This window comes from Pithys albifrons, chromosome 13 (assembly GCF_047495875.1).
Source record: "Pithys albifrons albifrons isolate INPA30051 chromosome 13, PitAlb_v1, whole genome shotgun sequence".
Taxonomy (NCBI): Eukaryota; Metazoa; Chordata; class Aves; order Passeriformes; family Thamnophilidae; genus Pithys; species Pithys albifrons.
Genome location: NC_092470.1, coordinates 601227 through 613455, shown reverse-complemented (window position 1 = coordinate 613455; position 12229 = coordinate 601227). Strand labels below are relative to the sequence as shown.

Below are 12229 nucleotides of genomic sequence, written 5' to 3'. Positions count from 1 at the left end.
CAGTTCCCCATTCATTGCTGACTTTCTCAGTCTCAAGTCAGGAGTACTAGTGAGTACATCTCAAAGATGTTTGTAGTTTTTGCAAGAGATGTCTGTGTCTGTGTTTAATAGAATGCTGTGACTACACAGGAGAAGTACCAGTGATTGTACCTTTTGTGGGGAGAGAGTGGTAGGGGAAAAAAACCTCAGCAGGGTTTTCATCCCTTTTCCAGTGTAAGATCAGACACTTTGCTTAGACTGTTGGAATGTTTTTGGTACATGGGGATTTCTGCTTCTCAGTTCTTTTTACCAACAGTTTTTGATGATTGTGTGTGTGGAGTGTCTTACATTCTCAGCTTTCACTTTGGTATGCTGCAGTGCATCTGAAGAAGTAATGGATTAAATTGACTTTTCAAAGTTTCTCTGCAGAACAATAATAATAATTTTTATTTCTCCTCTGCTTGGGTAGACTTTATACAGAACCCAAGGGTTTGCATTGACAAACCATGATTAGGTTTTTGTATCATTTCCTTTAGAAGCATAAGGCCAAAAGGGCAAATTGCTTTAATTTCTTAATAACTTAAAAAATAACTTTGTCCTCCTTTGCCTGTCTCCCAAAAGGTTTTCTGAGTGACCAGTTGTGACCAGTTGAAAGCACAGGGTTATATTGGTTTCAGCATTATAAAAATGACCAGATAATAGATAATAAATAAGTAAATAATCCTAAATAAACAACAAGGGAAGGCTGAATTTGGAAGAACTTCAGCTTACTTTATAAACCTCAGTGGAATTTACTATATGGAAAGAAAAGCTGGCAGTTGTCTGGGTAAGTAATCTTAATCTGAATGATGGTGTCATTAATTTGGTTTCCATATGCTGAGCAGAAGGAGCAGGGATAGTGGACGTTGTGCCCAGTGGATCCAGATGTTCCCATGAACTGGTGCCAGTCTGGGTGTCACTGGGGCTGTTTCTGAGGGGTGAAGAAAAGCTGCTGTGGCTGCGGTCCTTTTTTTTTTTTTTTTTTCTTTTTGCCCTTTCTGCTTTGCTTCCCAGGGCAGTCAGTGCCTCCCTGACGTCGGATCCCGTCAGATCTCGGAAGCTCAGCAGGGTCAGCCCTGGATTAGTCCTTGGATGGGAGACCTCCTGGGCAATGCCGGGTGCTGCAGGTTCTAGTCCTGAGGACTTCACTGTCCCTGTCCAAGCTCGCTCGGCCGTGGCAGATGAACCTCAGGAGTTAAACGGTGGGGCCAGTTCTGGGCAGGCTGAGCCTCACCTGAAATCCACTGCGCAGGCTGGAAGGGCACGTGGGGACAGCCCTGCCCAAAGCTTCGTTGGCGAAGCTGAGCCACACACACACCTGAGCTTTGCTTCCCTCTGCTCCTTGCCTTGCCATTGCACGTTTGTAGCACAGCAGGGCTCGTTTTTTCTGCCTTGTTTTGCTGTCATCTCCTCTTACCCCACACCTCTCCCTTTTTGCTTTTTTTGCTGCTTCTTTTTTACCTCTTTTTTCTAGTTCTTTGGTAATTTGTAGTCATTTCTCTGCAGTGTCAATATTTTTTAATTTATAATTTCCTCTTTTTCTTTCCCATGGCTGTTTTGTCTGGGTTCCCATTCACCTGCCCTGACACTGGGAACAGACTACATGGATTGCCCAAAAAGAACATGTGAGGGTTTTTACCTTGCACAGTGACCTTGAGCACTTTTTGGCATGAGGGAAATACTGAACAAATAACTCATTTAGGCAACATTATGTCCTGTTGGTTTTCACTGTCATGGTGTTCCCTGGCCATGTATGAAACATCTTGCAGGTTTTGCATTGCTTCTACATTTCATGCTGTTGGCCTATGACAAGGCAGGATTTAATTACTTTTATATATTCCTGATTTCTAAACCACCTCAAGGAGAAAGCTGTGAAGGTTGTTTGGAGCCCTGATACCTGGTGCTAAATCCTGTATATACCACCCTTTATTTATGGAAAAAGGGAAGCAATCAGGTTGCTTTTCTTTTAGTTGTACTTTCAGATTGTAAAACTTCAATAAGGATTGCAAAAATTGCTTCATTCCGAAGCATGTGAAGCAAGATTTTAGTGGGACTTTGTGCCTGCTTTGTAAGAAGTATGGAAGAGTGGAATGATAAAAACTTCAGGTAATCTCGTTTTATGTCATTTTATGGAACTTGAGGAACTGTTTGGACTGGAACTTGGCCAACCCAGACAACAGTCCTGCTGCACAGACTGAATGTGCCTTGAATTGCCCTTTCAGCTCTCAAGCCATCACATGAACACAGACGGGTATCACTGGGGCCTCAGGTGGGGTCCTGTGTCAGTACAGATGGTCATGGAACAACAAGGGAAATAGGAAATGGCAAAGGAATATGGTGTGGATGGTGAGAGCTTTGCAGGGCTTCTGTGGAAAGAGAGTGTCTCCTTCAGCTGGTGCTGCAGACGAGTTAAAAATATACAGTTTTTGTGTGTTGTATTAGGAATTTGACAGAATACTGAAACAATAATTTAATAGAATTGGATACAGAATAAAGGTTCTGGTTTATTGTGAACAATGTTACATTTATTTGAATTAGCAAAATAAAAGGATTCTAAGTGCTTATGCTCCACAGCTGAAATATGCAACTTTGAAGAGATTCCAGGTGTATAGTGGAAGTGTAATTTTGTCATCAGAGTGAGGCAGTAAATAGGAACATACTGCATCAAGTTTTCTGTCATATTTTAAATAAATTAACTTTTCCACAGCTGTGATCAGCTATGCATTTGGAACTTTTACTTTATCAAAAATTATCTAAAATAACATTCCAGAAAAAAGTTTTTCAATAGCCAGTTTTGATGCAATGAATTAATTGCATTATATTCTTAATGAGCTAGTTACTACCTGATTATTCTGGTTGTGAAATCTTTCTGAGTTTTGTGGAAGCCACAAACTGCTCGATTTTTCTGGCCCATCCACAGCAGTTATTTCTCAGTGTTGCAAACAAAGATTTAGCTGCTCGTAGCAGTATCAGGAGCTGGAGTGTGTGCCATCTGTTTTCTGATTGTGTGAAACCACCCAGGTGCCCTCATGCTTTTGAGGTACCTCACACACTTCACTGAGACTGCCCGTGTTGGGTACAGTGAATGGACCTTCTGTGAGCTCTGGGCGTGCATTGTCAGTGGGTGAAGGGGAGTACTCTGATGTGCAGTACAGGATGTAACATCACAGGCAGGGCAGAGAGTTCAGGGCTGAGACTTTCACACCCAGCTCTGTGCATGTTCTGCAGTTTCCTGCCTTTGATGTGGCTGCACAGCCCCAGAGCTGCTCGTTTCGTTGGGTTCCCATCAAATAAATGAAGTCAGCATCTCACAAAGGTTGCTGGAATTGCTGATTGCACAGAGGGAGCCAGTGAGTGCTCCTGAGGTTTATCTTTCCCCTGAGAAAACTTGGGATTTTTAGGACATGTAAATGTTTACAGCTTGGTAGGTGCGGTTTTTCCAGAGCTTTGAGCTGCTTTTGTGGCAGTGCTGGGAGCCTGAGCACTTGGCTTGTGTCAGAATAACTGGGTTTGTGTGAGGTTGGTTTCTGCTGGAGTCAGACTGAGGTAAAGGAAAATGTGGTATATGTGGCTTTGTTAAACTCTGTTCTTGTTAATATCTTCAGTGTGTGTGCTGGAGGCACTGATTTAAGAAAATGTATTTTCTTCATACTGCCTGAAGATACTGTATATAACATGATGCATTTGTATATGTTTGAAAATCTCCAGGGACTGTGAAAAGCCCTGCCTAAAGACCAGGTTAAAATACATTCCCCTTGTTTGCTGTGTCCATCTGACAACACTTCTGTCAGATCAGGTTTGCTTTTTATCCCTTTGTGACAGTGTTTGCTTGTTTGGTCCCTGTACACAGGGGGAAAGCACAAAGCTGTAAATAACAACGAAGCAGGAGATTCAGGGGCATACAAGCAATGGAAGTCACTGTACTTCAAAGTTTTGCTGCATTTCTGAGGTGATTGTTCAGTTTTTCCTTTTAGCAGCTTGGGCAGCAGTTGTACCTTCTTCCATATCTGTGGATTTCTGCTATTCCTGCTGGAATACCAGTGATCTCCTGCCTCTGGCAATGAGGCAGAGCCACTGTGTTGCAGAAAAAGAAAAGGCCCTAAAATTAGCTGCTCCTTTGCACACGTTTTGGTGGTTTCTGTGTGTTGATAAGCTGAATGTGTGTGCTAAGGACTGAAAAAGCAACACGTGTTTTGTGGGGAGGCCGTGCTGTTACACTCTCTACTTTTTAAATTAGTAAGATAATATTCCTGTCTTCCACTTTTTAGGGATCTTTTGTACAACCGTCTTTAAAACAAAACAAAAACCCTTTATTTTTTCTTGACTTGACTTTCAAACTTAAATACCTTCTTGTAGGATTTTGGAGTTGCCTGGAGCTGTTCCTTGTGTTCCTGTTCCTCCCTCAGAAGGACCGGCCTCAGTCCATGCCCACCTTTCCTTAATCCATCCCAGCAATGTTCCTCCCCATCTCCACACGGCACCTTCTCAGGAATTGTTTTTAATCTAAACTCCAGTTGGGAGATTCCTGTTTTCTTCCAGGAGGGGAGGCTTGTCAGCAGCTTCCTGGAGGTGGTTCTTGGGTGGCAGATTCCAGTATCTCCCATCACTTCCGAGCTGACATGGAAATTCCTCCAGGGAAGTTGTGTGTCCATCTGTGCAGGACCTGCCTTTCCTGCTGAGCTCAGAAACACGACTTTATAACCTCAGAGGCTTTGACCTTCACCCCCTGCTGAGGTCCTTTGTACATTATTTCCCCCTGCCCATGGAATGCAGGACAGTTTGCAGCAGTTTCCAAATTCCCAAGTCCTGGAGCTGAGAACTTCTCTTACTAACCTGTTTAGACATGTTTTTGTCCCTTGGTGAGTTCTTATTTTTGCATTTGAAATGGATCAAAGCTGTCCCAGTTACCTCAAAGTGAGAAGACCTAAAAACTTATCGGTTTTCCGAAGCTGTAGCAAAAATCTGAAAACAACAATTGTTCTTAGAGATTTGACAGTCTGAGCCAAACAGGTGGATTTATGAGAATTCTTTAGTGTTTCCTTTGTTCCCTTTCTAGAAGAATTACTTTTTCCATAGCTAGTTTAGGAGATGGTGGTAAGTAGCTGGAAAACTTAGTTTTCAGTCCCACTTTACCTTTTGTATGGCACAAAATATAAACACAAAAATCTATTTTGAATAATTTGCCCTATAATTTCACTTTGATCTTAAATGTGAGATTTAGCAAGAATTATTCCCCTTTTGAAAATAAATAATTGTTGCACAAAGATTTCTTGTCCTTCAGACACATATACATGAAATGCTGGGATATTTATGGTATATAATGTAGATATTAAAACCACTGAAACACCTATTTTATTATATTTCCCAGTCAGTTTGACATCAAGGTATTAGTCCTCCATGCAGTCAGTGACTTGGTATTGTATATATAAAATAAACAAGATGGGTTTAATTGCCAGATCAGGTTTCTCTTTCTGAGGGTTTAAATTGCTGTGATGACAGAGAGAAGAAAGGAACAGTATTTATAGTTTATCTCTTCATAATTTATTTCTGCTTCATGCAAATTACTTGTAGATGCAGTTAGTTTTGCTCTTATTTGAGCTACAGGAAGAGTTCTTTTTCCTTAGAAAATAGACCGTTTTTCTCATTGACTGGCCTGTTTTGTTAGTGGTATAAACTTAATTAAAAGCTCATATGCCCAATAGTTTGCTGTATTTAATGATGACTTGCAACAGGCCTTTTACATTTTAATATTAGTTATTGTAGACAGGTTCATACCTCCAAAGTGAGTATTTTAAGTGACCTGTAAGAATTAGAAGGTGGTTTTGGGGTGAATTAATTCCAGTATCAGAAAACCCAAACTCTAATAACACAGAATATTTTAAATTCTTTAAAATTATTTGCTAGACCACTAAAGACTGCATGCTTTCCCTGAAATACAACAACTTTCCTCTTTTCCCTATATTTTAGCTCAAAAGGGAGGATCTTAAGTATCAATTACTTTTAGTGTTTACTCAGTCTTGCTGACAAACATTTGCAGGCTCTTGGGTTTGTTTTTCTCTTTAATTTTTTTCTTAGATGAAGTAAACACACGCAACAAAATCTTAAAAGTCATCATCTAACTAAAGAGTTGAACAGAAATATCTGGGTAAAGGGGTAGTGAAATTTGCTGTGAACGTCCATTCTTGGAGTTCTTGGCTGTGTGGAACTGTTTGTCAGCTATTTAATCACTGTGGTTTCACAGCGATTGGAATTGCTTGTAATTGGATTTCTTTGAATTTGAAATGCAGCCTATTACCTTCCTTTTATGCTTGCAAATTACTGCAAGCTGTGAAGCCTTTGATTCTGAGTTTGGGCTTTGAGTGACAGTGGCACGATGCAGTTTGTGTGTGTGGCGTGGGATGGTTTGTCCACACAATGATGGGGCAAACCATGGGCAGAGCAGCAGTCGCTGGTAGGGACTTTTGCTTAGAAATAGTCGGAGCCCAGGGGGATGCTCCTTCTGGTGCAGGGAGTGCAGCTGTGGGAGCTGCAGGGCTGCCCTTGCGTGCCTTCTGGGGATGGACTGGTGAGAGGAAATCAACAAGTTTGCAGACGACACCAAGGTGGGAGGGAGTGTCGACCTGCTGGAAGGCAGGAGGGCTCTGCAGGGGGAGCTGGACAGACTTGAGAGATGGGCTGGTTCCAATGGGATGAGGTTCAACAAGGCCAAGTCCAGGTCCTGCCCTTTGGCCACCCCAACCCCCTGCAGCGCTCCAGGTTGGGCACAGAGTGGCTGCAGAGCATCCAGGCAGAGGGACCTGGGGGGACTGAGGGACAGGAAGCTGAACATGAGCCAGCAGTGTGTGCCCAGGTGGCCAAGAAGGCCAATGGCATCCTGGCCTGGATCAGGAACAGTGTGGCAGCAGGACCAGGGCAGTGATCCTTGCCCTGTACTCAGCACTGGTGAGGCCACACCTTGAGTGTTGTGTTCAGTTCTGGGCCCCTCAGTTCAGGAAAGAGATTAAGGGGCTGGAGCAGGTCCAGAGAAGAGCAACGAGGCTGGAGAAGGGACTGGAGCACAACTCCTGTGGGGAGAGGCTGAGGGAGCTGGGGGTGTTTAGCCTGGAGAAGAGGAGGTTCAGGGGAGATCTCATCACTCTCTAACTACGTGAAGGGTTGGCATACCCAGATGGGGATTGGTCTCTTCTCTCAGGTAACCAACAATAACACAAGAGGGCACGGGCTCAAGCTCTGCCGGGAGAGGTTTAGTTTGGATATGAGAAAGAAATTGTTTCCAGAGAGAGTGCTCAGGCATTGGAATGGGCTGCCCAGAGAGCGGGTGGACTCTCCAACCCTGGAGGATTTTAAGGTGAGACTGAACGTGGCACTGAGTGCCATGGCCTGGTGATCAAAGTGGGGTTGGATCAAGGGTTGGACTTGATGATCTCAGAGGTCTCTTCCAACCCAACTGATTCTGTGATTCTGTGAAAAAGAACCTTTGTCTCTGCTGCAGGTAATTGTTGTGTTTCTTCTCACATTGAGAGAGAGCTCTCTTAAGCATATTTTCTTCTGTAATTTAAGTGGTCTGCTCTCCTCATAGCTCAAGAGAAAGCTCTCCTTGCTTATATTCCTCATGTTTTCAGTGGTTTTTTCCTTCACATTCCCGTTCATCTGATGGAAGAGAAAATTCCAGCAGCTGTGTCCCAGTGAAGGGCTGGGTAACTCAGCTCTCCTTGTTCTGTGGTTTGCAAATACTCCAGGGGAGGACTGAGTAGTCTGAGGCTTTTGCTCAGCTCAGCTGCAGCTCTGGCTGTGACTCTGAGCTGTCGCACAGCCTTTGCCCCCAGCTGTAACAGTTCTTTCTAACAGAGTGGTGGGCAAGTGCCCTGCCCTTCACCCCCGGACTGGCAGCAGTTCTTCCCTGCTGGAACTGCCAGTGGGATAAGTAGGTTCTGAGTCTTCCTCCCAGCTTGGTAGTGAAAACCACTTTCTTGACAGGCCTTACACTGGATAAGAGATACTCAGATTCTTTTGTCCAGGCAGTGTTTCTGAGGATTGCAGTAGGCCTTTGATCCTGCCCCAGGTGTTGCTGAAGGTGGTTTGCTGCCTCTATCTGTAACTTCCTTCCATGCTGCTTCTTTACTCCTGATGTCACAGTTTCATTGGCTACACTTGATCAGTGTTTTCACTTCCTTGAATGTGTTCCTGAATTTTTTTCCTCACAGCCAGTTCTTGGGCTGAGGTTTAGCAGGTTGGTGTGTAACTCATAAGGAAGAACTGGACACTCTGCGTAGGCAAACAAGCTCTGAAGGCAGGCTTAGTTACCCTCAGGGTTATTCCATTGCAGCTCAGGTTGCTCCCACTGCTATTTTCAAATAAATGTTTAACATTCAGGATAACTTGGGGTTTAGAATTTGATGTATATGTTTTGTCCCAGCTGTTGCCAAGAAGTAAGCTTTGGAACTGAGTGTTAAATGTTGTAACACTGTCTTCCAGTCCATGTTCAGCTCTGAGTTTTAAGTTGACTTACCAGCATTTTAGTTGACTTACTAATCAGCATCAGTAAAATACATGTGGACATTTACTCCCCCAAAGTAGCAATTTCCTCAACAGGAACTGTGGTTCTAAAAGATAAGACAAATGAGTTGTGTTGCACATTCTCACAGTTTACTTTTGTTTGTTCATTTGTTTGTTTGGTTTTTTATTTCTGTGGAGCAGCAGGAGAAAGGAAGGGGTAAGGGCAGAGAATTGGGCTTTTGTGGTTCATGTTTTGTCAGTGGGAGTAGATTTTTCTCGAGCTGTTGCTGGACAGATGCATTTTTATATAAAGTATAAAAAAATAATTGCAGATTAAAAATGTTACATATCTGGAAATGATGCAATAGGTAATGTTCAAGGCATCATCTTGGTTAAATTGCAGCTTTTTTGTTCCAATGAGAGCTGTTCACTTGGAAGATTGGGAGGTTTACTGCGTGTGAAATGTTGGGTAGGGATTTGACAGTAGAATAAGTTATTTTCAAATTATTTTCTCTAACTGGAGCCCAAGATAAGGGAATATAAACACACAACAAAATGTGGTAGGGCTGTTTTTAAGGAGGAAAGATTGTTGCAGTTTCAGAAAGATATTTTTGTTTGTTTTGGGGTTTTTTTAGATAGAAATCCCAGAACTTTCTGGGTTTGGTACTTCACGTGCTCACCTGACCTTGTAGTGGTCAGGCCTGGTGAAAGAGCAGTGAGTACATTCACAAGAGCTTTGCAAGCCAGGTGTGCTTTCTCTTTGCCTGCCCCTAAAAAGAATTGAGCTGTCCTTGTCCAGGCTGTGTAGGTGATGAGCTGGAGGAAACAAACCCTGTCTGTACATTGGGCCAGCCATTGTTACCTGGGTTCTGCTTCACTTCAGCCACGTGTAGTTGCTGCTCCTGCACTCCAGGCAGAGACAAAGCTAATTTACATTTGTATTCAGGGCATTTTTGGGGTTTCCAGCAGTGTGTGGTTCAAGCCTGTGACCTGTCACATGAAGCTGGATGTTATTGTCACAATGGACCAACATACTCCTTTGGAAAGTTGCAGCAGGAGAGCAGGTCACTGCTACGAGCCGAGATTCAAGCTTCAGTCTCTGTCTTTAGAGGTGCATACAAGGGGAAAAGGAAAACATCTATCAGGTTTCAGGAAAAGGAGCAATATTTGTACCTTTGAGGTACGTGGGCATGTTTTGGAGTTCCTGAATGGAGAGTAGCTGGTGGAAGCAGAAATAAAGCCTGTGAATGAGTCTCTATCCAAGGAACTTGTTAAGGTTTTAACTCTTGAGAAGGGGTGAACCTGGTCACATAAGACAAGAGTTGGGATGTTTTCATTGACTGGCCTTACAGCTGCAATTCAGATGAAATCCTTTCTGACAAATGAGGAAGAGTTGCCCTTTGTCCGTGGCCGAGGTGCTGGATGTGCCGATGCCTGTGTGTGTCACCTGGAGGCCGAGCTGTTGGTGAAGGTGCTCATCTAGTGTAGAAAAAATTCAGCTGGGAGTAAAAGCAGGTGCTTAATAGCACAGAGTTGCTTTTTCTGGCAGGTACAGTGACAGGAGAACTGGAGTATAGCTCTATTTTTTTAATCTTTTTTTTGGAAGTGTGAAATGTCAGGATGAAGAGGAGAAGCAGGTTGCACTGCCTGGTACCCTTTGCCCTGTGAGATGGCCTGGCAGTAACGTGGCTTTCACTGCGTGGCAGAGGCTCCTCCACCCCGGGGATTTGGTTTAAATTACGTCAAACAGGGCTCAGACTGCCAAGGAACACAAACCTCTCCTTCAGGGAATTACATGACTTTTTGGTGAAATTGTAGTATGTTAGAACTTAAAGGGTCAAAGAACAGAAAGTGGTCATTGAGGAGCGATGCAACCCATGGTTAATGATTACGAGTCAGGAGTTAAACAAATCTATTTTGTACAATAGGAGGGAAAGCATTTGTGGGTTACTTTAAATAGCACTTCTTTTAAAACGAGCAGTTTGAGAACACTCTTTCACTTTGAAAAAGCTATAAACTAGCTTGACCAAATTTACAGTTGACATCAAGAATCCTCTTGAAGAAACTGGAGTTCTCAATGCTGCCAGTATTAAAATTAATAACTCAGGTGTCTCTTTGGGAGCAGAGTGTTCCTTTGATTTATTAATTTTTAAAAATTTTCTCAGACATAGAATTAGAAGGGCTCTGGACTCAAATAGTTCTGATCACTTTGTGTTCTTATATGTGAGAAACTTTACAAACTCAGTGGATGTTTTGGAGTTTTGATCCTTTATCTGTGTGAAATACCAGAAGGTGGTCACCCACAGTGCAGAGAGAAATCACCATGATTCTGAGATTATCAACGATGCACCTCTGTTGTTCTTGAGATCTAAATCTTGAACTGCCTTTTCTGTTAAACGCTGTTCATGTGAATTCTTAAAATAATAATCACAGTTACAGCTTACTGTGATTTAAAAGTTTAAAAAGCAACTAGTTACCTTTGTGACTCAAGTACTGAGAAATTGCAAAAGAAATCACTTTGTATTCTTAATGCAGATTACTCAGGATTTATTTTTGTGAAACAAATCTCTTCAGGGAAGATCCTTTTCTTAACCTTAAATTTCCTGGTGGAATGGCAACTTAAAGACTAGAAAATTCCTCTGTGTTGTGTATCAGAATTTATTGTACTGAGTTTTGAAAGGTTTGCTATTTCCATTTGAAACTTATTACAGAGGTACTTCTATACTTTTTGTTGTCACTGTTTTACCAACTTCCTAATCAAAATATTACCTTGTTGCTTTCAAGACAGAGATGATCTCTCAAAACTTAACTAAAAACTTACTTGTACAAGGCCATGTGCACCTTTCCCATGCTGTCCATGCCAGGTGACCATGGTGTGTTGTCCTGAAAGAAGGACCAGGTGGAGAAAACGATTTGCTTTCCCAACACTGTGTTCTCCCTTCTGGAAGTGATGAGAGAGGTCGTGCTGCCGTGTTCTTGAAGTTGGTGCACTCAGATCAAGTTTCAAAAAGGTCTGAAATTCTGTAATTCAGGTGGAACTTTTCCATCTCTTGATTTAGATTTTGATTTTTAAAGCAGTGAACAAAAAATGGAGTCCTGTCTAGCCAGTTGTAAACCTCGAAAATGTTTTTCACCCAAAAGTTAAATGACAAGTGACTTAATAGCAAAGAGTTCAAGTTTCGTAAATGGAGTTTGTAAGTGAGGTTTAGACGACCTGTGCGGAACTCAGACCCTCCTGCCCCCTTAAGGGAATAACAAGGGAAAAAGGGATCTATCCATTCAGCTGAACAAGCTGCCTTGAGTTCTGACAGTGCAGAGTCAGGAGGGTTGTGTTCCAGGGACTGGTGCCAGCCTAAAAAACCTTTGTGGTATGTGGTGGGGAATTCTCATTTCCACCGTAGGATTCCCAGGAATTTTTTTAGCAATTTCATCATAATATTTCATTGAGTTTGAATCTATAGAAAAGTGTTATGATGTGTTGGGGTTTTTTGCCTGAAATTGTCAACAGGAAAAAAAGAACATCTCAAATTCACTCATGTCTTTGATGTGAAGGAATGTCAAAGCTGTCAGGTTGGTTTGGCAACCGATTTGAACTTTGCTGGTAAAGCAGTGCTGCTTCATTATTGAGTTCTCTCCTCCATCATACATTGCATTCATGTAATGTAATACAGAATTTTTGATCCTGTAAATTTACCTGTAAATAGGTGTAATGTGT

General features: G+C 42.4%; 1 protein-coding gene across 10 annotated transcripts in view; it reads left to right on the top strand.

The window, feature by feature from the left end:
* Nucleotides 1-12229, top strand: part of HERC1 (HECT and RLD domain containing E3 ubiquitin protein ligase family member 1) — a 123025-nt gene that overhangs the window by 20836 nt on the left and 89960 nt on the right. The gene's annotated exons all lie outside the window — the stretch shown is intronic.